This window comes from Onychostoma macrolepis, chromosome 24, assembly GCF_012432095.1.
Source record: "Onychostoma macrolepis isolate SWU-2019 chromosome 24, ASM1243209v1, whole genome shotgun sequence".
Lineage (NCBI taxonomy): Eukaryota > Metazoa > Chordata > Actinopteri > Cypriniformes > Cyprinidae > Onychostoma > Onychostoma macrolepis.
In genome coordinates, this window is record NC_081178.1 from 21676968 (window position 1) to 21688694 (window position 11727).

The following is an 11727-nucleotide window of genomic DNA, read 5'->3' on the forward strand; positions in this document are numbered from 1 at the left end:
ATACTTTACACAATAGACATTTGAACTGCTGTGTGTGTATTTGAGCACCGAGAACTGATCGCGCGCTGCATGAGAACTGAAGAAGTGGAGCGTGCGCGAAAGAGAGCACTTCTATCAGCGCGATTCCGCCTATCCCGCCTTCACTAACTTTAAGTTAATCGACAACGAACTGTGACTCCCGGGAAAAACGGGACGTCTGGTCACTCTATCCCTAGAAAAAAACCCTTCAGGTGCTGAGGCCATTGTTTCAGATCGCTAGTTGGCGTTTTGGTAGCCTATCCGTCCGCTGCGACTGCCATACTGACTGAGACTAGATATAAACGCCCCTCATCTGATTGCAATCCAATGATAGACGCACATTTTGAAAGACAATACAGTTAACTTAGCCTATAGGATGTATTTTGAATGTCCGGTAGTCCTCAAATAACATTTTAGTCCAGTCTCGTCTTGTTAATGAAGATGCTGCATAAATTTCGTCATAGTTTTTATCATCAGATATTAATTTTAGCTCGTCAACGTCTCGTCTTAGTCACAGAAAAAAGGTTCGTTGACGAATATTTTTCATCTTCGTCGACGAAATTAACACTGTATCAAACAGCACACCGGTTCCTGACTGATAAAGAAGAATTGACAGAGCAGCCGTCAAGTGTTAGATAATGTTCTAAGTTATTACATGTGGTGTTTTTAGGTCCGATAATTAACACCTCTGTTTTTTCAGAATTTAGCAGTAAAAAATTACTCGTCATCCAGTTTTTTATATCGACTATGCATTCCGTTAGTTTCTCAATTTGGTGTGTTTCACCGGGCCGCGAAGAAATATAGAGCTGAGTATCATCAGCATAACAGTGAAAGCTAACACCATGTCTCCTGATAATATCTCCCAAGGGTAACATGTAAAGCGTGAAAAGTAACGGCCCTAGTACTGAGCCTTGAGGTACAAGGTATTAGAGGCGCTTCCACTAATGCCAACAAAGTTTTCTAGTCTATTCAAAAGAATGTTGTGGTCGATAGTGTCAAACGCAGCGCTAAGATCCAGTAGAACTAATAAAGAGATACAACCACGATCAGATGATAGAAGCAGGTCATTTGTAACTCTAATGAGAGCAGTCTCAGTACTATGATACAATCTAAATCCTGACTGGAATTCCTCACAGATATCATTTTTCTAGGAAGGAATATAATTGTGAGGATACTACCTTTCTAGTATCTTTGACAGAAAAGGGAGATTTGAGATCGGTCTGTAATTAACTAGATCTTTGGGGTCAAGTTGTGGTTTTTTAATGAGAGGCTTAATAACAGCCAATTTGAAGGTTTTGGGGACATATCCTAGTGACAATGATGAATTAATAATAGCCAAAAGAGGATCTATGACTTCTGGAAGCAGCTCTTTTAGTAGTTTAGATGGAATCGGGTCTAACATACATGTTGTTGGTTTAGATGATTTAACAAGTTTATACAATTCTTCCTCTCCCACAGTAGAGAATGAATGGAATCGTTCCTCAGGGGATCTATAGTGCGCTATCTGATGCGATACTGTAGCTGACGGCTGCAAGGATACAATTTTATCTCTGATAGTATCGATCTCGGAAGTGAAGTAGTTCATAAAGTCATTACTGCTATGCTCTTGGGAAATGCCAACACCTGTTGATGCTTGATTTTTCGTTAATTTAGTTACTGTATCGACTAAATACAGAGGGTTATGTTTGTTTTCTTCTAGAAGAGACGAAAAGTAATCAGATCTAGCAGTTTTTAATGCTTTTCTGTAGGATAGGGTACTTTCCCGCCAAGCTAAACGAAATACCTCTAATTTAGTTTTCCTCCAGCTGCGCTCCATTTTCCAGGCTGCTCTCTTTAGGGCACGAGTGTGCTCATTATACCACGGTGTTGGACTCTTATCCTTAATCTTCCTCAAGCGTAAAGGAGCAACCGCATCTAAAGGCTAGAAAAGAGAGAGTCCATAGTTTCAGTTACATCATCAAGTTGTTCTGAGCTATTGGATATGCTGAGGAACTGAGATAAGTCAGGAAGATTATTTATAAAGCAGTCTTTTGTGGTAGAGGTAATGGTTCTACCATATTTGTAACAAGGAGTCGGCTTTACAGCTTTAGCTATATGGAATATACAGGAGACTAGATAATGATCTGAGATATCGTCGCTCTGCTGCCAAATTTCAATGCCACTGACATCAATTCCATGTGACAGTATTAAATCTAGAGTATGATTTCGACAATGAGTAGGTCCTGACACGTGTTGTTTAACACCAATTGAGTTTAGAATGTCTATAAATGCTGATCCCAACGAATCTCTTTCATCATCAACATGGATATTAAAATCACCAACGATTAGGACTTTATCTGCTGTCAGCACTAACTCCGATAGAAGATCAGAAAATTCTTTAATAAAGTCTGTATGGTGCCCTGGTGGCTTGTATACAGTAGCCAGTACAAACATCACAGGAGGTTTATCATTAATACTTGTTTCTTTGGATAACGTTATATGAAGCACCATTACTTCGAATGAATTATACTTGAAACCCGATCTCTGAGAGATACTGAAAATATTGCTATAAATTGTAGCAACACCTCCCCCTTTACCTTTTGGATGCGGTTCATGTTTGTAACAGTAATCTTGGGGTGTAGACTCGTTTAAAGTAATGTAATCATCTGGTTTTAGCCAGGTTTCTGTCAGACAAAGCACGTCTAGTTTATGGTCAGTGAACATATCATTTACAAAAAGTGCTTTTGAAGAAAGGGATCTAATATTCAGTAAGCCAAGCTTTATCGTGTGTTTATCTGTATTATATTGTTTTTTTATTTGTTGAACATCAATTAAATTGTTACTATTACTTTGGTTTGGATGTTTTCTGTATTTTCTAGTTCGGGGAACAGACACAGTCTCTATAGTGTGATATCTAGGTGAAAAAGTTTCTATGTGCTGTAATAATGGATAACAATCTTACTGAATTTACGTTTAGCATTAGTCAGCACTTAAATTTGCCAAGATGTCAAGCGCTCTGGCTCCTGGTAAACAATGGACTATGGTGGCTGGTGTCTCTATTTTCATGTTCCGTACAATAGAATCGCCAATAACTAGAACACTTTCATCAGGTTTCTCAGTGGGTGCTTCACTGAGTGGGGAGAACCTGTTTGATGTTCTGATCGGAACAGAAGAGTGGTGTTTTGACCCGCGACTAGGCCGCCTCACTGTCACCCAGTTGCCCTGCTGCACGGGCTCAACCGAAACCGAACAATGTACAGGACTCCCTGAGCTAGTCGCATCCAAAGCAGTATCTACAGCCCTCACATTCTTACTATCCTCAACTAAAGTTTGGATGCGTGTCTCTAGTTCTAAAACCTTCTCTGTCAGCCTAACTATTTCCCTGCATTTATCACATGTGAATCCCTCGCTGCTGACAGAGACAGATAAACTATACATGTGGCAAACAGTGCAAACAACAATAGCAGGAGAAGAAGCCATTACTCACCGTGATTGATGAATGATACCAACTTAACATACCACTTACCACTGTTGTTTGATGAGCTCGTGAAAAACGGAGCGAGGAAAAAAAATGTAATAATAATAATAATAGGCGCGAATAGAAATGCAAATGGAACCGCGAGTGACAAGCTAACGGGCTAACAAGCTGCACTGGCAGAGAACGATCAAATTAGTTAGATTAGTTTGAAAGATAACACCAGAAATATGGTGGGAATTAAGTTATATATTACCACTTTAGACAAAAGGGAGTGAAAGTAAGGTAGAGATTCAATAAAACGTGAAGGTACACGGAGCTACAAACACAAACCTCTCAGCAGCACAACAGACTGAAGCAATCCAACAGCAACCCAGATAGCACATGTAAGTCGCGGGGACGTCTGTGCGATGTGTGCGTTTGCATCTGGGAGACGTATTTTTAAGGGCGTCTGGAATACGTCGCATAGACGTCCTTTCCCGACGTTCCAAGGACATCTGGTGGACGTATTATAGACGTTAATTATTAGAATGTTGCGTCTATGAGACATCTGATTTACATAGCATAGACGTCGTTCATAATTAGACGTTTTAGACGTTCATTCATATTTACTGCTATTGATAACAGCTGCCGCTGATTATACTTGCGTCTACACATATTTGATAAGTATGATAACTAAACCCGAGTATTTCCACTCAGAATGAAAGAACACAACAGCTGTTGAATGATTTGTATCATTTTATTAACAGTGAATGAAAATAAGCAGTCATTTGTTTTATTATTATTATTATTTTAATCCTGAAACAAAGAAACAAACAACAAAAAAGCAAGTTGATTAAGACGGCGTTCTCCCTGGAGCCAAGCGGAGATAATCCTTAATATGTTTTTCAGCCTCTGTTTCAGTTGGCGAGGGAAGCACGGGATTCTTCATAGCTGCTCGTGTGTTAAAAAGGTAAAACTAGAATAAGTTTAACAAAGACAACTTTTTTCACTTATTGGTTACTTAAATCCGCAAAATAGGTTTTATTTAACTGGGTTATTATGAATTTGGACAATGATATACATAAGCAAAACATAAAAAATGTTTGCAACATCCTTCCTTTATTAAAGCCATAATGTCTCTGTGTCAGTATCAATTAAATGATCTCGAATTAGTCATATTTTTCGTGCTTGTATAAAGTGTACGCCGACCCATACAAATCCATGCATTAACTGCGCAAAATAATGTAAAATAAGACATTTATTTAGTCTCATACGTCTATTTAATTGTTCATATGATCCCGAGGGCCGAGTTACTACCTGAGAATGATCAGCCTATGTTAATAAAATCTAATTAATATAGAAAATTGATGTGCAGTTAATGCTTGTCAATTGTTTTTACTGTCAGTCAGCGTTTTAGGTTGTAATATAACATGTGCTTTCAAATTGATTGGTCGCTGTTCATTTCCAATAGTGCTGAAATTCTGCTTCAGTCATAAAAACTTTAAACTTCGCTATGCTATTGTCTCTCATGTAATCGGTTTCAGGTTCTTTTAGTGTGACTCCCAAATTAGTGGGGAGACAGCCTGAGTTGAATATTAATAATTTTAAAGTCTACTTCGAAAACTGGGCTGGTCAGATTCAAGGAATCGACTCTTCTGGAGTCGACTCCTCATCACTACTGCGCACGTGCTTCCAAAGATCATCACATCGCACGTGGAAGACATCGCCGCGGGAAAACTGAGGTACGTAGCCTGATTCATTGTCATTAATATACGTGGTGGTCAGCCAAATATATATTTGATTTTATATAAAGTAAATCGAATAGATAAAGTATTACCTTAATTTTGACAGATAGGTGTTTCTGTGGTTTAATCAAGTCGCGGTAAGAGCAGATTTTGTAGTTCATCAACAGTTCTCGGTCACTTAGCCTAATTGTGTTAATGTTAAAACAAAAGTTTCCATTTCTAAAATGCTCTTGTGTGTATGAAACAACATTTTACACTGTTTAAACGGGATGTATCTGCTGGTAGGCACATGCATCTTAATATAAAGATATTATGTAGGCCTAAGTCTGTATGAAAAGCTCACGAGGAGTAATCATGCTTTATGAAGCTGTATCAACAGTTCCATCTTTAAAATTATTGCATGCACTGGTAACACTTTACAACATGGTATCATTTGTTAAAATTAGTTAATGCATTAACTAGCATTGTCAGGGTTCGGCCTGTTTGCCTTGTGTGTGTTGTCTTGTGTTAGCACATGGCTTTGTTTTTGTCGGCCATGTGCTTCTCTAGCTCCTCCTCCTTGTTTCATCTTTACCACACCTTCTTGTTAACCCTTGTTGAGTCCTTATTAGTGTATTGCTTTCACCTGTTCCTCGTGTGTTTTCCTCCCTATTTATAGGGCCCCTTGCCCTATTGTCTTTGCTGGTTCGTTGTCATTCTCACCCCCCTCTGTCACTGTCTTTGTCTCTGCCTGTGGATGTGGCGGAGTACGTGTTTCTGTCGCCTTGTCTGGTTGGTCTTGTGTTCTCGTCTTGTTTAGTCCTTTGTGGTTTAATGTTCTTGTCTTGCTCCTTGTTTTGCATTTTTGTTTGTCTTTGCTTTTATTTTAATAATTTCAGTTCTTCTTGTCTTGATCTTGTTTTGTATTTGTTTGCTATATTTTAAGTTAGTTGTCTTGGTTAAATGAGTAATGATTTCTTATTTGTTACCCTCCTTTTTATTAGTTCTTTTGCTTTATTTATCCCCTGCCTGCTTTGGAGTAATTTGTGTGCCTGTGGAGCCTTGTCTTGTCTCTTGTGTTAGAGGTCCTGTCCTGACCTGTTCCTGTGAGTCCTGCCACTGGTTCTCCATGCCTGGCACTTGGTCTGCTTCGGAGTCGGCAGTCAACAAGTATCTGCGCTCTGCTCTATGGTGCCTTGTTTGGTCCTCTCTATCTGCCTGGTCTTGCCGCTCCTTTTGCTGCCATTGTAATCTGCCAGTTGCTGTCCGAGACAGCATTTTAAAAATAAAGGTAATTTCAAAACATTACAGACAAGCACAAACATTATGGCCCTGTTTCACAGACAGGGACAGAGCTGGGTAGTCAGCAATGAAATCCATTACATTACACATTTTAAATAATGTAATCAGACTACTTTTAGAATTCTTTTAGATTACTTTTGACCTAACTCGTCTATCACATTGATTTAAATAGGATAATCAAAGTACCATATGGACATAAAAATATAAAAAGTAAATATATTTTAGCTGTTGTTATTAACAGCATGAAGTGCATTAAACATTATATCAAGGTTTCCCAAACTGGTGTTTGTGAAGGAACTGCAGGGGGCTAATGAGTTTAATGAAAAGCTAATAATGATTTAAATCACAATTAATATATATATATATATATTAAATGTTAAAAATATTAAAATTAAAGCATTTTAAAATCAATTAAAACAAATTACTAAAATAATTCTATATTTTATTTGTTTACCTGCATTTCATGTGACCATAACCAATGTCAGAGAACCAATGAACATGCAGAAGGGATACTTAATTATTAAAATATTTATTTTAAAATCTCAGGAGTACTTCAAGTAAATATATTAGGATTCAAATAAAAATGAATGTGTTCATCATAAGTAGATGCAATGTTCTTAAACCTGAAATTATTTTTGTAAATCCAGTGGTCAAACTCTGTATTGCCACCTGACTAATGATTGATCTCTGTGTGAATGTCCACAAAACCTGAAGCCTTTCTGAATGTATATTAGCAGCAGGCTAGAAAATTTTAGAAAGGAAAATTTAAAAGATGAAAAAAATTAATTGGGGAAATTAAATTCTGAATAATCTATTGCTATTATGTAAATAATCATGTAATCCATAAAAAAGTAACTGTAGTCTGATTACGAGTATTTTTAAATGTCATTTAATCTAATTACAAGTACTTAATTTTTGGAATCTGATTACGTAATCCAGATTACATGTAATCAGTTATTACCCAGTTCTGGACAGGGATTAGTTTAAATCAAGACTATAGGTCTTAGTTTTGCTTTTATAAAAATGCTGTGTGCATTTTGAGACAAAACAATGGCACTGACATATTGCAAGGTATGTCATTGCAAGTTATTTTCAGTTAAGACAGCTCACACTTGCATTTTAGTCTGGGACTAGCCTTAAGCCTTGTCTGTGAAACCGGGTATATAATAGACATTATTTACTTCACTACAACTGTTAAACCTACAAATGTCAATGATTTTTTACCATCTTTTGCATAAGTGCTTTTTCTGATAATTGTCTTTCCAGTTTGTCTAGTTCCTCCATGGTTTTGAGAGGAAAGACATCATCCTCACTGTCCACCACCAGCACTGGAGCATTGGAACGGCTGTTAGCTGCAAGGGACTGGACCACTGAAGTTAGATGATTGATGCACCGAAATGAAAATTCTTGGCCGAAACCGAAAACCGAAAAAGAGGAAACCAAGGCCAAAAACCGAAACACCGAAAGAAATTATGCCAATTATTAGTACCGTTGCATTTATGGCCATGACTGTGTACTAACTTTACTAAAATCAAGGCATTGCAATTGCATAAATTAATATTAAAGTTTCAAAGAATAAATCAATTACAAATTATGCAAATATTTATTTAGCACATTGCAACAATGCACAGTATAAAATAAAATTCAAACTAAAATGTTTAACTTGACCCCACTCATGTGTACATTAAATAATAATGTACAGGCCTACTGGCCTGCTGAAAGGTTGTAAAATTAAATGTTCTCTCATAAAAACAAAGTGCATTTAGGTCAAGTGCATTTTTAATTTTTCTCTGTAGAAATACTACAAGAAAGTGCATTCAGAACAAGTGCAACTGCTTAAAGATACAGTGATATTTTCTCTGTAGGCCTTCAACATAATTGTGTATCAAAACAAAGACTGCCATATCCCATATGTTAACCATATGTTGTTTTGTGTATGTTTATGCCCTTTGCCTTGACACCATCACTGGGAAACTTCCTTGCCTTTTCAAAAACGTCCGCCACAGACGGAGTGGGTGTGCTCGGAGGCGTTTTCCATTTCTGTGCCGCGTTCCTCTCATATTCAGCTTAGCAATCGGAATGTTTTGCATGCGATAGTCATGCGCATCTCTTCAGTAAAGCCGGTTCCGTGATTAGCGCTAAATCGCCATCACCTGTTTTCAAATGGAGCGGCATTTAATACACAGAGCTGTAGTTCACTGAAAAACTACGCAATTCGCGCTCAGAATCGCAGATGAATCGTCTGCGATATTGAACGTGATATTGGGTAGCTTGTCAGTGAACTACAGCTCTGTGTATTAAATGCCGCTCCATTTGAAAACATCCGTCCACACCGCAGCAGTGTTAATTTCGTCGACTAAGACGAAAAATATTCGTCAACGAACCTTTTTTCTGTGACTAAGACCAGACGTTGACGAGCTAAAATTAATGTCTGATGATAAAAACTATGACGAAATTTATGCCGCGTCTTCATTAACAAGACGAGACGGGACTAAAATGTTATTTGAGGACTACCGGACATTCAAAATACATCCTATATGCTAAATTAACTGTCTTGTCTTTCAAAATGTGTGTCTCTGTCATTGGATTACAATCAGATGAGGGGCGTATCTCAGTATGGCAGCCGCAGTGGACGGATAGGCTATGAAAACGCAAACTAACGATCTGAAACAATATTCTCAGCACCCGAAGGGTTAGGGATAGGGTGACCAGACGTCCCGTTTTTCCCGGGAGTCACAATTCGTTGTCTATTAATTTAAAGTTAGTGACGGCGGGATAGGCGGAATCGCGCTGATAGAAGCGCTCTCTCTCGCGCACGCTCCACTTCTTCAGTTCTCATACAGCGCTCGATCAGTTCTCAGCTCTCAAATACACACATAGCAGTCCTGTGTCTATCGTGTAGAGTCAGAGTATCTCACATAAATACAGTCAGTTATGGCTTAAGTGAGCGTAAACAGGTGGATGAAAACTGAATGTGTGTCAGTATTACATGCATGCTTTCCGTCTTAAAGGGACAGCATTCCTAATTATCCGTGTCATAAATGTTAACCAACAAAAGATATTAAATAAATGTATAATTAAGTAAAGCTACTGTATCTGAAAAAATGAGTTTAATTTGTATCTCTACCAAAAAATGAAAATGTATTCCAGTTTTTCCAAATTCAATCCTTGATTCAAATTTCTCATAAGCTTAATTGATTTGGTCTAAAGAGAGAAGAATTAATGACTATTTTGTTTGAATACTACATATAAAATAGCTACCAAAATAAATGTTGTTAACTGCACTTTGACTAAAAGTAAAGACTAAAAGTTGACAAAAATACAATGACGTTTCGTCGACTAAAACTAGACTAAAACTATGAAATACTCAAATGACTAAAATGTGACTAAGACTATTAAGCATTTTCGTCTCAAGATAAAGACTAAGACTAAATCAAAAATGCCTGCCAAAATTAACACTGCACCGCAGACATCACATGTTGCTTCAGACAAGCACGTGCAGGTCGCGGTTTCTGTTTGCGTCATCACAACATTTCGGCTGTATTGTTTCGGTGATAAAAGTCTTTCGGCCGAAAACCGAAAATGCACTTTTGGGCCATTTTCGGCCGAAAATTTTCGGTGGCCGAATATTCGGTGCATCCCTAGATCTTCATGTCCAGTTCGTTGAGTGCCTCCAGAATCGCCCTCTCAACAGCTGAAACACAGTAGGTTTATCTGGGAGAGAATTTTTATTAAACTATAAAATGTATAATTATACAAATTTAGTATTTCAATTTAACGTACGTGTACATTGATTAGTGATGCAGCTCCATCGTCTCACACCAGAAGCACCTGCAAGCACAAAAAAAAGAATGATGTTGCTAAAGATATGGCTACATGCTTAAAGCCTTGGGCTGATGATACACCGGGCAACTTTTTGGGCAACGTTGCTGTCAACAGGCAACCAAGTGAGACACAGGGCCCACGACCGATCTAAAGTATCCAAATAGAAATTTGTTACCCATTCTCAACGGGAAAGTGCCCAAGCAACATTTCTCAAAAAAGTTGCCCATGTGTATCATCAGCCTAAAACAATTTTATTTACATTTTTAAAAACGTGTAACTATATCCATTTGATTGCACGTAGTTTCCATGATTAAGCTGGATTAAACTGTAAATCACAGGATCCAGAAAAGTAAAAAACACAAAACTAAATTTAGGGAAAGTAAAACTGAATTAAAAAAATGTAAAAAAAACAAAAACAAAGCAGGCTGGAGCCGGTAGCCTCGTGGTCAGTGCTTCCATATTGTGGTCAGAGGCATCAAACCACGGGTCCTTCTCAGTTTTCTGAGCAAAATGGAAATGAAATTCGTAAAATTTTTGTAGCTACAAAATTATTAGTGCCACAAAGTCATTGAATTTTGCGAATTTAGTCTTTTTGAACCCAAAATATGAAATTTATGTGATTTGTGCAGAAGGAATTTTGGTAACAATTTAGAATACTGCTCCATGATTATTGGGTCACTAATTTCTTTAGAAGGATTTGTTAATACTTTAGTCATTATTAGTGGGTTATCATGATCTGTGCTAAATTATATACAAACATTATTTACATTAATACCATATAGTATAGTAGTTTGTATAGTCCTATAAAAAAATTGTAGTTATTGATTAGCTATTAGTGAACTACCTCATTTTCCTGAGCACTATGCTTACTTTATAATAAGTATAAATAACACTAACAAAGCACTTCTAAATAATTTTCAAACCATTGGTTAATTGGTAATAGTTCATAAACTGTAATTAATACATTAATACTGCATATAAATAGTGAGTTCTTCATTCATTGTCACTGTAATTAACAATGTGTTATTGTTTAATTAGCTCATATGTAATGAGTTAGAGAATGCTTTGTTAACAACTTATTAACCATAAACATTTCTCACTTTAGATTGTTACAGAAAATTGGAAAATGTCATTAATTAAGTGCTTATTTATAAACATTTTAAGGAACTCCTAATACCAATGCAATTATTGTCCAAAAGAATTTGGTTTGAAACACTTAAATAATGAAATCTTCCAATATTCCATGACCTAATCTAAAGTAAAAATGGTAACACTTTACCATTACAATATACATACTTTAATAAATGTATTGATGATTGTATTTTCATGTTTGTTAAGTAATTAATACATTAATTACTTGTGATTAATCCACAGCTAGATGTGCATAAATAATAATTCACTCTGCAGTAGTAACTGCCCATT